The sequence below is a fragment of the Ursus americanus genome, chromosome 15 (genome assembly GCF_024610735.1).
Source record: "Ursus americanus isolate L20-20 chromosome 15, mUrsAme1.1.p, whole genome shotgun sequence".
Taxonomy (NCBI): Eukaryota; Metazoa; Chordata; class Mammalia; order Carnivora; family Ursidae; genus Ursus; species Ursus americanus.
Window position 1 is genome coordinate 37,084,072 of NC_142141.1, and position 14,308 is coordinate 37,098,379.

Genomic DNA, 14,308 nt, shown 5'->3' on the forward strand with positions numbered 1-14,308 from the left:
ATCTGCAGACCAGGGCTGAGTGATTTGGGAAGAACGAAAGGCTGCTAGCCTCCTCCGTCAATGGGGACAACTTCATGATGCCCTTCAGCCTTCAGAACTTCTTGTGGGATCAGGCTGGGGCTGGAATTGAGCTGAACTTATACCTTTGCCAAACTTCTTCCCTGCCCTATTCTGCACCCTCATTTCCTTAAGAGGTGTTATGAGTTCACTTGTGTCCTCCCAGAAGAGAAATGTTGGAGTCCTAGCCTTCAGTGTTTCAGAATGTGAACTTATGTGGAGATAGGTCATTGTAGATGTAATTAGTTAAGATGAGGTCATACTGGAATAGGGTCAGCCCTTGAATCTATATGACTGGCGTCTGTATAAGGTGAAGACACAGGGACACAGGGAGAGTGTCCCGTGAAGATGGTCTGCGAGTGCAGACAGTTTAATGAGAAGACAGGCAAGGTTAAGGGTCTGATTAACTGGCTGTACGTACAACAGATCCAGTGGCTCCAGCTACCTTCGGCTTGGTCACAGCCCCTCAACTCTTGTTGCTTTCTACTGCTCACCATTCTTGGGGTTTGTGCCCCTTTCCAAGCTCTTTCATGGTGTTCCCAAATGGTGCTCAATATACCGAGCTGCCCACAGAAGGTAATCTGATGAGGAGAGAGTGGCATTGCTCTCAGAACTCCCTCAAAGGGAGGAATTTCCAGTTATACCTCTGCTCAAAGTTGGAGGACTGGAATTAAGAAAAGAACTCATTAAACAAGGGACCAAGGAAAGCTCTGGCTCCAATTCCTAAGTGAAGCTAAATAACAAGGACTCATGGAAGGCATTAAAGGGAAATTCCTCGTGTTGATTTGTTGGGTTTTGGCCTGTCCTTTCTTTTGGAATTTCTCCAGTGTAAACTTTTAAGTCCTTTTCTATTTGTAGAATTCAGTCATAGCTCAGGTTTGGCTTCTCCAACTGGTGCTTTCCTTAGATGAAGCATTCAGTAAGATATAACTAAAGAAAATAAACATTCGACTAGAGTTACTATAATGTGCTGATAATGAAAGGACAGTTTTAAAAAATGGTGTATATTAAAACTTAAGTTTCCTAAAGTAGCTTTTCCAAAATAACAAAACATCATTTGCTGAATAGTGACTGAAGATACACTGAGTGGCTCTAGCTCTTTTTTGTTTAATGTGGAATAATTCTATATACTTCAAGGCCAAATTTGCTTCACTTGGCTTAATTGTTAGTTAGATGAATGGAAAATAGCATGTTACTAATTCCAATTTATTTTGCTTTGATATAGTCCAGATTCATGCAGCAGGGAAAGAAAAGGAGGTCAGATTCAGATCTGACAACTTTTTCTTTTTTATTATTCATATTTTGCTATAATTGCTAACATTTAGCAAACAGTCCAACTAAATTACAAATAAAACACACAGCTGCCATTTCTTCTCATAAAAGGAAAATGTTAAGTCCAGTATCATTACAGAGAATAAAAAAAAGACATACTTGTATGGTTAATTTTTGTATTTTTTTTTAAAGATTTTATTTATTTATTTGACAGATACAGAGACAGCCAGCGAGAGAGGGAACACAAGCAGGGGAAGTGGGAGAGGAAGAAGCAGGCTCAGAGCGGAGGAGCCTGATGTGGGGCTCGATCCCATAACGCCGGGATCACGCCCTGAGCCGAAGGCAGACGCTTAACCGCTGTGCCACCCAGGTGCCCGTAATTTTTGTATTTTCTGAGAAGAAATACCATATTTGACGAAAACCCTTATACGTAGGTTTAAGTTGATTCTGTTTTGGTCAAAACTCTTTTCTTAAATCTGATGGCCCGGCTTTGAATTACTCTTCTTAAAGACAATCCGTTCATGTTATTCTCAACAAGACTGCTTTTCCGAAAGCCATGAGGGAATCTGGTAGTTTTGTTTTTCATATATAACAAGTGCCATTTTACTGTTCAAAATGGTCTACACTGTGTAGTTGCCTGAGGGGATTGGTGGTCCGTAGATCTGCTATTAATAAAATTAGCTCAGAACTGTTCATGGTGAGAAGAGACCTCGAAAAACCCATTATCCTATGTGACACTGATGCTTGGGAACTTCTTTCCCTTTGAAAGGAAATTGTCTTAGAAGTTGGAGGTTGCCTGTCTGGGCAACTTCAGTCCTCTTGGACTCTGTGACCACGGTTGCGTTGGGACTTACACGCAGACATAAACAGGCAGCCACCTCTCTGATGTGAGGAGTGTGTATATATGTGTGTGAACCTCTGTTTTTTCATCCGCAGAATGGAGGCAATTCTGCCTACCTCGCTGGCTTTTTGATGGGCACCAAAACAAGGCAATTTTAAGAAGGTGCTTTTACCTATGTTAAAGGTGGTAGTGATAGAAAAATGGGAATTGATCAATAAGGATTATGTTAGTGGTCTCTGTATATATTTATTCAGTGCCTGGCTTTTCTTTAAAATGGAGATAATGATATTGACGTACTTCAAAAGGTGGATGAGAACAACTAATTACTGTTGGTAAAATACTTTGAAAACATGGAATGCTATCTATGAAAATGCTAAATACCGACTTCCTGAAGCAGCTGAAGGATTAATTAGGGAATGTTTGCTTGAACCCTGATCCTCTAATGAAAGGTGTTTCTCCTGTTGCTATTTCTGTGTTAACTATGATTTTGTGCCATAATTTGCTAGATAGTAAGTGTCATGTTTGGCTGGTTTTTAACTGTTTCCAGACAGAATTTTGATAATTTTTCTTGGAGAGATCAAATGGATTTCACTTTGTAAAATGTCCAAGGTCATTCAAATAAACTGATCTTTGCTTATTTCGTGATGTCCCTCACAGCTTCCTAGATGTTCTCATTCAAGCCTCTCTTTCATGGTCTCCTTGAAATACTGTGCTTAGTGATGGATTTACAGTTCTCTAACTCCTCTATTTCTTTGACCATTTTGTCCACCAATTCCAAAAGAATTAAGAAGATTTTGGGGGAAAATGACTATTTAAAAAACTTATTGAGAATTAGTATTTGCTTAAAAATAAAAGTTGTCACTTCTATTTTCCATACTTAGATTTGTAGATATACAGGCTTAGTCTTCCTGTTTTATTCTCTTAATTTTCTTGATGGCAAAAGGAACTGCCTTTAGAATATCCTTACACCGAAGGGGATTTGATGAAATTTCATTTTCACTTCTTTCTAGTGGATACAATTGCTCCAAATTGTTTTGCCATTTTCCAATATATTGTGAATGATAATTGTGTCAGTCAAAGAACCCAGATGATTTCAGAAGCTGAAGAATTCATGTAAAGGATATCACGCAGCTCAGAGAATCTGTGGGGAAGCTACAGGCCCCAAACGATGCCCAAATCTTGTTGCAGAAGAACATTCTCTGGGGGCGTCTGGGTGGCACAGCGGTTAAGCGTCTGCCTTCGGCTCAGGGCGTGATCCCGGCGTTATGGGATCCAGCCCCACATCGGTCTCCTCTGCTATGAGCCTGCTTCTTCCTCTCCCACTCCCCTGCTTGTGTTCCCTCTCTCTCTGGCTGTCTCTCTGTCAAATAAAAAAATAAATAAAATCTTAAAAAAAAAATAAGTACATTCTCTGGAAACCAAATCCTACAGCTTGTACTGTTTAGATCCCTGACATTGGTGCCACCAGCTACTGCCACCGTAATTGTCATTGCTGCCTCTGAAAATCAGATGTTGCTGCTGCCATCACCAACACCCATCTCCACAGTAAATTTGGGCAGCCCTTCCACTTTTTTTGTTTTTAAAGATTTTATTCATTTATCTGACAGAGCACAAGCAGGAGGAGCAGCAGGCAGAGGGAGCGGGAGAAGCAGACCCCCCCCTGCATAGCAGGGAGTCCAATGCAGGGCTCCCTCCCAGGACCCAGGATCTTGACCTGAGCAGAAGGCAGGTGCCCAACCGACTGAGCTACCCAGGAAGCCCTCCCTTCCTCTTTTAATTAAATTCTCAGGGGGATGAATCTAATGGATGGAGCCACAGGAAGGCTGAGAAATCCTGGGACTGGCATTTTCAGCTTCTCTAGTGGGAAAGGGGCTCTGCCTCAGGAGTGCAGATGGGACTCAGGAGGGGTGTTCTGCAAACACTGGGGAAAGGTTCAGATGCTAGGTGGCCAAGAGAAATGACAAACATCCATCTATAACAGTAACAGGACTGTAGTCTATCAATATGTGCATTGGATTCCTTATGCTTCCCCTGGAATAAATATTTAGATGTTTTTAATTTTAAAGATGTATTTTTCCTTCTTCTGCTTACAAACATTAAATTCTGTTTGGGATAAAAAAAATTCCATTAATAATCTCTGTGAATTTACTGAATGTTTAGTGAATGTCCTCACAGATATTTTTCATACAGATTTCCTACAGAAAATTTCCTGTTAATACAGCATTAAAAATCCTCTTCCTGGCATATTTGGAAAATGATTATCATAAAAGCCAGTAGGGAGGAACAATGGACTTCTTTATTATTCTCAATAGTCATTTGTGTTTTTTATTCCTTCAGTTTGTGTCAGCAAAAGATAGCAACTGGTGTCCCTACTATGCCAGAATTTTAACCAGCTCCGGGTTAGTTGATTGCATCACTACGGTTTTAACTCCCACTGGCTTTTCTCTAAATCTAATTACTGATTATATGGTTCTCAACATCACTGATGATGAAAGTGATTTCTTCTTTTCTTTCTTTCCTGAGTACTGTGCCTAGCTCTACCAAAACCATGACAATGTGTGGGTGACTTTTGCAAACCAATAATGCTATTTGCAAAGTTTACCAACAATATTCCCTGAGGCATTCTCTTCAAATCTCACTTTTCAGAGTTCCCATTTGAAGCACGTTTTGAATTCTTTCACCATCAAGATGCCCAGTATTTTCAAATAAATGGTACTGGTACTGGACAAGGAGCCATGCGGCTTGCCGTCAAAGATGGATTACTCTCTTTCAGTTTGGATACTTGCTGCTCAGCTCTCCTGGAAGTTTTGGGAAGAATTTTTGGTTTCTTTTTTAATGTAATGGAGGAGGCAAAGAAAGCTTTCAGAATGTAGACACCATAGATATCAACGGCTTCGTAATCAATGTTCATTCATTAGCATTTGATAATTCATTTTTAGTCAACAGTATTTGTTAGGTAGTATATCCAGATAGGCTCTGCTAAACTTTCATCATGAATCAAGTGTAACTTGTAAAACCGAAAACCTTATTTTGGTTGGGGTGCAAATATTAAAGATGGGTTTTTTTTCCCCCAATTGCTGTCCTAACTGTGCTAGACAGAGGCATCATTTCCTGACCTATATCTTAAGGAGATCCCACTGAATGGCCTGGAAGAGCTCCAATTTATTCTGTCAAGTACTTAGAAATCCCTCACTAGGTGCTTAATCATGTGAGTTGTGCCTAGTGAGGACGATGGAGCAACCCTCATGTCTTGGTGGGCTAATACCAACAAAACATTGCAGAGGAAAAAAAAGAATAAATGAATTTTAAAAATTGTAAAGATCCTTCTAGCCACCAAGACATGAGGGATGCTGACCCCTGCTTCTCACTGGTACTCACTAGGCACAACTCACATGATTAAGTGCCTAGTTAGGAAACTTTGAGTACTTGACAGAATAAATTGGAGCTATTACAGGCCATTCAGTGAATAACTCGTTAAGACTTCTGAAACAGCTCTGAAAAAAGGTAGTCTATGATCTATGAGGGTACTGTGGTCTGGGAGGCCTGAATGGCCATGTAGAAGGTATGTTGGGTTATTGTGACATAAAAGACTTAGCAGGATTCTTGAAATAGCCATGTTGGGCCCTTCTGGGCTCCTACCAAATAGGGGCCATGTATCTCTGGTGGATATGTGTATAGTTAATGTTTTAAAAGATAGATTAAATGGACTGTTGGTTACGGTGATACATTTTATTTTGGAACAGATCCAGATTGGTTTGGTTTAAAACACAAAATTCTTCTTTTTCCAGGAGAATATGTTGTTACAGGGTCCAGCCATTGATGCAATAAATATTGATGACCTGCTCTGCGTGAGGCACCACGTTAGAATACATACGCCCTCTTTCTCTATATAATACACACATACACATACATTTGCTTACATATATGACTATACAGAGAGAACATACACGAACGACATTGGTGGTAGCTGATCAGCACAGCGAATTTACTAAATATATAGCACATATTGCCTAAGCTGCTCATGAGTTACTCTGCCTTGTGTAACCTCTTGAATTATTATCTTGTATAATCACTTAGTTCTTTATTTGGGTTTTGGTTCCCCACCTAATCTCTGAGCTCTTCTGGGTTGGACTGTAGAGCAGGCTCTGCCTTTTTCTACTCATTACTCCCTTAGCAGTAATTACTGGAGACCTGCCGCTAAGCATCGAACGGGCGCAGATGTTTAGCTGAGGGCAGGGTGCTGCTTCTCCAAAAGCCATGCCTTTTCCGCACATTTTGAAGATAATGTGTTGACAGTACAGGACGCAGATGAAAAGACCTCAGAGAAAAGTATATACATAACGCAAACTTCTCGTGTGCCTAGAAATCACCTAGGGATCTTGTTAAAGAGTAGACTGCGAATCAATAGGCCTGGGGTAGGGCCTGAAATGCTGCTTGTAACAAGCTCCCACGTGATGCCGGAGCTTCTGGTCCATGGATCACACTTGGCTGATGCAAGGTTGTATGTCATGGCCGCATCAGGGACCAACCCTGATAACCTTCGATAAGGAAGCCAGAGAGCGTGCTTCCCCCAGCCCCGGCCGCGCCCCCACCCGGGTCGGCTGCCCACGTTGGCCCGCCTGTAGTTGCGCCCGGCTGGCCTCTGAGCGCTCTCCCTACGCTCCTGGCGGGAGTCGGAGCACAGCCGCCAGGTGAGCGCCACCGCCCGCCGACGACGCCACTCACGTGGGACAGCTTTGCCCGCCCCTCCCGGAAACCCGGCAGACCGGTTTTACCTGTCCTCGTCCGGAGGAGGCTTCCGACCCAACTGCAGGCAATCGGAGGAGGCAGGCGTCCTTCTTCATCTCTACTCCCTTCTTCTAGTCACTTCTTTCTTCTACCTGACGCTCCCGAAGGCGCAGAAAGCCAGGACCCAGCACAGCAGCTGGTTGAGCACCGTCTCCAGCGACGTGTGTGAAACTGTTCAACCCCAAACACAAACACCAGCCACTGACATGTTTTAAGAAACGCCACAGTTGGATGACTGCGGAACCAAAACAGACCAAATGGGGAGGCAAGAAGGGAAAGCAATTGGCCCAGTTCGGTTGGAGAAGCGGCTCGTGTTACACTCCCTTTGCCAGTTAGCGTCGTGGGCGTTTGTTGCTGTGTTAATTACAGTTCTTCCCCGAGTCGGAGGCGAGAACAGCCCTTGTGGAACGGTTTCAAGTGGAACGTTTCACCAGGAGGAAAACAACTGCCTTTCTCCCCAGCTGGGGAGGGATTCCCACCAGGCAGCACCCGGGCAGCAGGCAGCAGGCAGCAGGCAGTCCCCGGTGCGCGCCGTGCGCCCGCACCGCCGGCGCGGCTCCTACCGCGGGCTTCCGGGTGCGCTCGCGGACGGGGACTCTCGCGCCTCGGTCGCGCGCCGCTGCCGGGGCCGGCGGAGGTCGGCTGGGAGCTGACCTGCGGCGGGCGGGAGGGCGCACTTCTCAATTGCTGCTTTTCTCTAAGCGTCCCGGGGAGCTCCCGGAGTGGAGGTCGGGCTTGGGAGACCCCCTGTTTCATCTTTGGATGGGCAGCAGGAAGGGTGCGCGCGGCTGGTTCGGCAGGAATCAGGGACAAAGGTCAGATAGTGCAGCAGGGTGGGAAGTACATGGCCTGGCAGGCAAAATGACCCAGCTCCCAAATCCTGTCTCTGCCCCTCCTTAAATTAATGCGGCCTTGGGCAAGTTGATACTTTCCTGAACTGCGCTCATTTCTCGTGTGGTATCGGCTACGTTGCAGGACTCTTCTAAACACTCCGTCCTCACAACCTCCTAAAAAGGTTCTTTTTAAATTGCCATTCCACAGACGGGAAAAGTGAGTCCTAGCGATGTTAACTAATGCGCTCAAGGCCACACAGCTGAGAAGCAGTAGGGCTGGGATTGGAAACGAGGTGGTCTAGCTCTAAAGTCTATGCTCTCACCACTGTGCTAAACTGTATGTTAAATCATAATGTGTATGTGAAGTACCTGGAAAAGAGCGGGGGGGGGGGGGCGGGTAACCATAGGCACCTCATCATCAAACTGATCCTAGCTAAGATGTAATGGACCCATTATTGATTTACACGGGAAGTGACAGAGGGTCCACGTGGTTATGGGAAATCCATCAGAGGCACCTGAACAGGGACTGGGGAATAGGAACGTGGATCCCAGCTCCAAGCCCATCAATGTGTGGTAGGCCCCCCATTCCCCACCACCTTGCCAGGTGTGTCCACAGCCCAAACATGATTAAAGACTCTAGAAAAAACAGAAGCCGTAGGGTCAGGGCAGCCCAGTGACAAGTGGCCTGAGTCATTCAGTCTATACTAAAGCCACCTACCACCTGCATATCATTTCCTTAAAACAGTACAAAAGATTACTAAACTGTTGGTTGTCCTGCTTTTTTGAAAAATACATTTTTTTCCCTACAGGGCTCTGTGGGCCTCTTAAGAATAAAATTCTTGGAAATGACTCAAAAAATGCAATTCAAAAACTATGGTGTGCACTTTAAACTGTCATCTATGCACATTTAAGGGCTGGCACAGATGTCTGAGATAATATATGGGAAGTGCTTGGGAATACAAGTACTAGGTAATGATATTTTAAAAGGATACCATACATGTTTTGATTGTAATAATAACCTTCCTGAGAGAATTCTGTCACTAACATGTGGCTTTCACTCAGAGTTTCACGTCCTTCCTTTTTGGTAAGGTCGTTTTCAGAATAGTGCACAGACAGCGTGGGAAAGGCCAGGAAACAGGTGATTTTGGAAGTCGTACAATTTCTGCCTATGAAGAATTGTCATGGTGGACTAAGGCAGACATTTGGGTTCTATAGAGAGCAGCCTATTTACCTTTCACCAGACCATTGCCCATTCATCAGGACAATTTGGGGTGAGCTGGGAATCTAGACACCATGAATGAGTTAAATATTGTAGCACATTACCACGAATCTGGTGGCTTAAAACAACATCATCTAATAGTTTGGTAGTTTAGAAAGCTGATACAAGTCTCCCTGGATGAAAGTGTCCATCAGCAGGATTTGCACCCCTTCCATACACCCTGGAGGCTGTATGGGAGAATCCGTTTCCTTGACTCTTCTAGCTTCCGGAGGCTGCCTGTATTCCTTGGGTTGTGGCCCCTTCATCCATCTGCAAAGCCAGCAATGGCAGGTCAAATTCTTCTTACACTGCATCACTTCTGACTCTCTTTTCTGCTTTCCTCTTCCACTTTTAAGGACCCTTGTGGTTACATCGGGCCCGCCTAGATAATCCAGGATAACCTCCCTATTTTAAGGTCCTCTGATTAGCAATTTAATTCCATTTGCCACCTGAATTCCCCTTTGCCACGTGAGGTAACATATTCGTGGACTCTGAGGATGAAGACATGGACATCTTTGGGGGCCATTATTCTGTCTGACACAATCCCAATTGCTACGGTGGCAGGCAGAACCTTAATTAATAAACATATGCTCAATACTTGCTCTGTGAACGGTGCTATTAGCAGGGACTTTGAATCCTGTAGATGTTTTAGTCCTAGTTCTGCCACTTAATAGTTAACATTATTTTGGGCCAGTTACAGAAACTTTCTGACCCTCAATCTCTTCATCTGTGAAATGGGGATAGTAATAGTACCGACTGTGTTATTTTGTTGTTTGAATTAAATGAGATAATGCTAGAAAACTCTCAGCACAGAGCCTGTGGTAAACACTCAACGAATGTTTTGTTTATTATTATCAATCTGTTATGAGGATTGCAAAGAGGCATGGTACATGGTGCCTGTCCTTGTGGAGTGTGGGGGGTAAGGCGTACTCACACATACAGTCGTGAATTTGTATAGCACACAGGAATAGATAGTGAGAGATACAGAACAGTCTCGTACTTCTGTGCTAAATGGGGTACTACAGACAGTAAGTGCTATTGAGTGAAGTCAGATATTTCAGTAAGCAAGAAAAGTAGGAATGAAGGAAGCAGGATTGATGTTGGGACTGAAGGAACCAGGTAGAGATGAAAATGTTGGGCACATGAGCACATACATGACAGATTGCAAGATGACAGTAAGTAAGGTGGTTTATTTGTCATCTTATGGAATGGAAAGTTTGTGTAGCGGTGTTCCTTCATTTCCATTTTTTTCTAGAATGTTCAGGGAAAGCATGGACTCAGACTTGAAAGGGGCAGACTGGAAGGGCTTGAATACTAGGTTATATAGTTAAGATTTTCCCCTGTGATAGCAGGGAGCCATGGAAAGTTTTAGAGCAGTGGTAGATTCCCAGTGAAAGCAGTATTTAGAAAGGTTGATCCAAGAGTACCATGTGTGGGTAGGTTGGTGGGAAGAGAGCCTGCAGGTAGGGAGAGCTGTTGGGATATGTTTTCAGTGGTCCAGATAATAATGGCTGGAGGAGATGCGATAGCCATCAGCCCCAGGAAAGAGAATGGATGCAAGAGACATGACAAAGCAAGAACAAAGAGAGGCCTTAGTGAGATAGAGGGAAAGGATAAAAAATTCCTGGAAGTTTGGTAATAGAAATAATAGAAATCAGAAATGAGTTCACGTTGAGTGTTCCTGTGTTGAAGATGTTGGCAGGTCATCAGGTGGCACATGTCCAGTAGGCTATTGGAAATGTGGAACTGGAAGAGAGAGAGAGGTCCTAGCTAGATGAGGAGGTTTGGAAATCATTAGCAGAGAGGTGGTGGCTGAAATCCTTCACTCCTGCCCCCAGGCTTTCATGATCAAACCTGTTTTAGCACCCACACTGGTGGATTCCTAGCCTCATCCCTCCTTTTCTCCTTGTTATGGGCTGAATTGTGTCTCCCCCAAATTCATGTATTGTATCCTATCCCCCAGTACCTTAGCATGTGAATGTATTTGGAGATAGTGTCTTTAAAAAGGTAATGAAGATCAAATGAGGCCATCAACTGGTGTCTTTATAGGAAGAGGAGATTAGGACAAAGACACATACTGACGAAAAGACTATGTGAAGGCACCGGGAGAAGATGGCCATCTACAAGCCAAGCAGAAAGGCCTCAGAAGAAACCAACCCCGCAGGCACCTTGATCTCCAATTTCTAGCCTCCAGAATTGTGAAAAAACCAAATCTCTGCTGTTCAAGCCATCCAGTCTGTGGCATCTTGTGATGGCGGCCCTAGCAAACAGATCCACTCCTCCAGGGACCGGTGCCCTTGCACCACCAGCACGTTGGAGCTGAGGGCACTCCATGCTGCCAACATACCCTCTGCTTACATTTAACAGGCTGTGGCCCAGCCCCTCATTATCTGGATATAATGTGGGTGGTAGTTAGTGGTTATCAGAAATGTGGTTCCCTGCAAACTAAAAACAAGGTTATCCTTCCTTGATAACAGTGCTCTGTGTCTTGGGAGGCTCCCCATGGTGAGGACTCTGGTGTTCAGAGCAGAGCTTGTGGAAGAGGGAGTTGGTCAAAGAAGCCTTTCTGAGCACCCAGCTCACAGCTGTTCGAGGACTGTTCTGCCACCTGTTCCTAAGGCTGTCTCTGGCAATGGATTCCTCCGTGTGCCTCCCTCTGAAAGCATACTCAAAACAGAAAGAAATGTGTCCTTTCTTGTTAGTAAGACAGAAAAATGAATTTTACTGCTCTTCTAATTAATACTTTTTTTCTTTTCATTTAGTAATGATTCTGAATCTCGGTTGGGCCCTGCTTTTCAAAACACAAAATAAAGTACTTGGGGGCTGAAGCCCAAGTTAGCACTTGAAGTAGCCCTCAGGGGAAACAAACACAGTGATATATTCGCACAACCACCTACAAAGAGCTTATCTATGAAAGGCTAGAATAGCAAGTGTCCAGAAAGCTCCTGTTAATTCAACTGGACAGATTCCAAGTCCTGTCTTGTAGGCTTGTGACAGTGAAATATTCAGACCAGGACCATGTCCTTGGTGACTTCTGTGTTCATTAGAGCTGGACTTTATGGTGGATTAAGGCCGTTATTATGAGGAAGATGCTGATGAACTGTTCTCCATCTTCACAGAGGACAGAATGAGAGCAAGTGGGCTGAAGTGTAGCCAACAGAGTCATCCTGTCAGAAATAGATAGCCTGCTTCTAAGGCCATTTTAAGGTCTGACTAGGTTGTGCTCTAGCACCCTCCTCTGGGCTCCCTCGGTATTACCCCGCATTTCCCCCAGTCTGTTTACCAGGTCGTGGCGTTAGTTGTTTAGGTGCGGATCCTACCAGAAGACTGTGAACTCCCCACGAGCATGGCTCCTGTCTCACCTGTCTTTGCCCCTCTGCCTCAGCCCCTAGCTGGCCCTGGGTGAGGCCTCGGTGGATGTGACTAACTCTGAACTTTGACAACTTTATATTGTCCTAGAGACTATGTGTGTGTGTGTGTGAGAGAGAGAGAGAGAGAGAAAGAGACAGAGACAGAGAGACAGAGAGCAAGAGAGCATGAGAGAGAACGGGTGAAAAAGACCATGAATGCTCTTGGAAATGGTTTGTTACCCTGGATATCAAATAAATGCAAGAATAGTGTAGCTGAATATCTAGCTTATGTTGATCGTGAAGACATCCTTATTGACTGATTAACAGAAGGCTGAGTAACAGGTACTTGCTAGAGGGAGAGGTGTGGCTTCCTCTCCAGAGCTTTTTAAGGAAAACGATAGTGATATTTCTGAGATGGGGTGTGAGCAAACTTCTGAATGCACATTTCTCCCCCTAGACCTACAAGGTGAGGGGAACCATGAGGCTGTGTACTGGGTGGTCAATATGTAGCTGTTACCACGTATCAAGTGCTTTGTACATGCTATGTCATGGAATTTTCACATACTTCTTGAGATGAATATTGTTCTCCCCCAGTTTTACAGATGGAGAAATGGAGGTTCAGAGAGGTTTGTCTATTCGTTTAGTCAACCATATTTATTGCTTTTGTGCTGAGCACTGTGCTGGGCTTTGGGGATATAACACTGACAAGACACATATAGTCCTTCCCCTATGGAGTTCACAAGCTAGCAAGAAAGAGAAACATAAAAGAGGTAAGAGAGATTGTTAAAGGGTGCTGTTGAAGTTTATAGCAGGAGGGTGCCCATTAGGAACTCATTGTAGAGTGAGATATGCGGGAGCAAACAATCCATTGCAATGGGCTTGGTTATAAGTGCTCCACAGAGTAAGCACTAGGTGCTGAGCGAGCACACAGAAGACAGTCAGAGAGGCATCTTAGAGGAGGTGACATCCTGAAAGAGGAGTAGGAGTTGGCTAGGTTAAAAAAAAAAAAAAAACAGGGGGTGGGGGGAAGGGGAAGGAAAAAGTTTCTAGGAAACAGAATATTCAGAGGCCAAAGGTGAGAATTACCATGACCCTTGAGAGTTAATTCTGGTTGGAATATGGATTTGGAGTTAGAAATAAGGCTGGAGAGGTAAGTGGCCAGATATTAAGCATTATCGTAAAAAGATTGGACTTGGTTTTAAGGCAACCAGACAGAGGATGAAGGTCGTGGTGTCCTGAATAAAGCAGGAGCAGTTTAAGTGACTTGTCCAATGTCTCATGACCAGAAAGAGGTAACATGGGATTGGAAATGAGGTTCTATCTAATCTGGAAGCTCATCCCATGACCCCTGGCCCACATTGCCAGAAAACGGTCTACATACTGGAGAAGAAGAGGTGGAGACTCACTTGTGGTTTTCTACCAATCTCTTCTACCTACCCCCAGCCCCCACAGGCTTTCCATTTTTTATTTCCCCAGGACCTGCAATAGCCCAGAAGAGGGCGTGTCTCAGCCTGGGCACCGGTGGGAGATGCTGGCACCCAGGAACAGTTCTATGATACCTCTCGACTGCTTTCCACCCCTTTTCCTGGGGTTGACATTTCTGTCCACTGCACATCAGTGCAAGAAACAAGCGGGCTGCCTCCGGGGGGTGGGGAAGCTGCATCTGGGAGGCTTCCTAAAACATGAGAAGAAAAAGAACCAGGTTCCCACCTTGTAAGAGGACGAGTTTTTGGCGGGGATGAAGAGGATAAGATGCTCATGTTCTCTTCAAGGCCATTTGTGTTCTTGTTGGGTGGATTCGAGGTGCATATGCTTGTGCGTTGTTTTGCATTGTTTTTCTGCATATGTCCACAGTGGAGGGCTGCCATCTTGCCAATGTTTCACTAAGTCTGCATGCCATTATTTCATA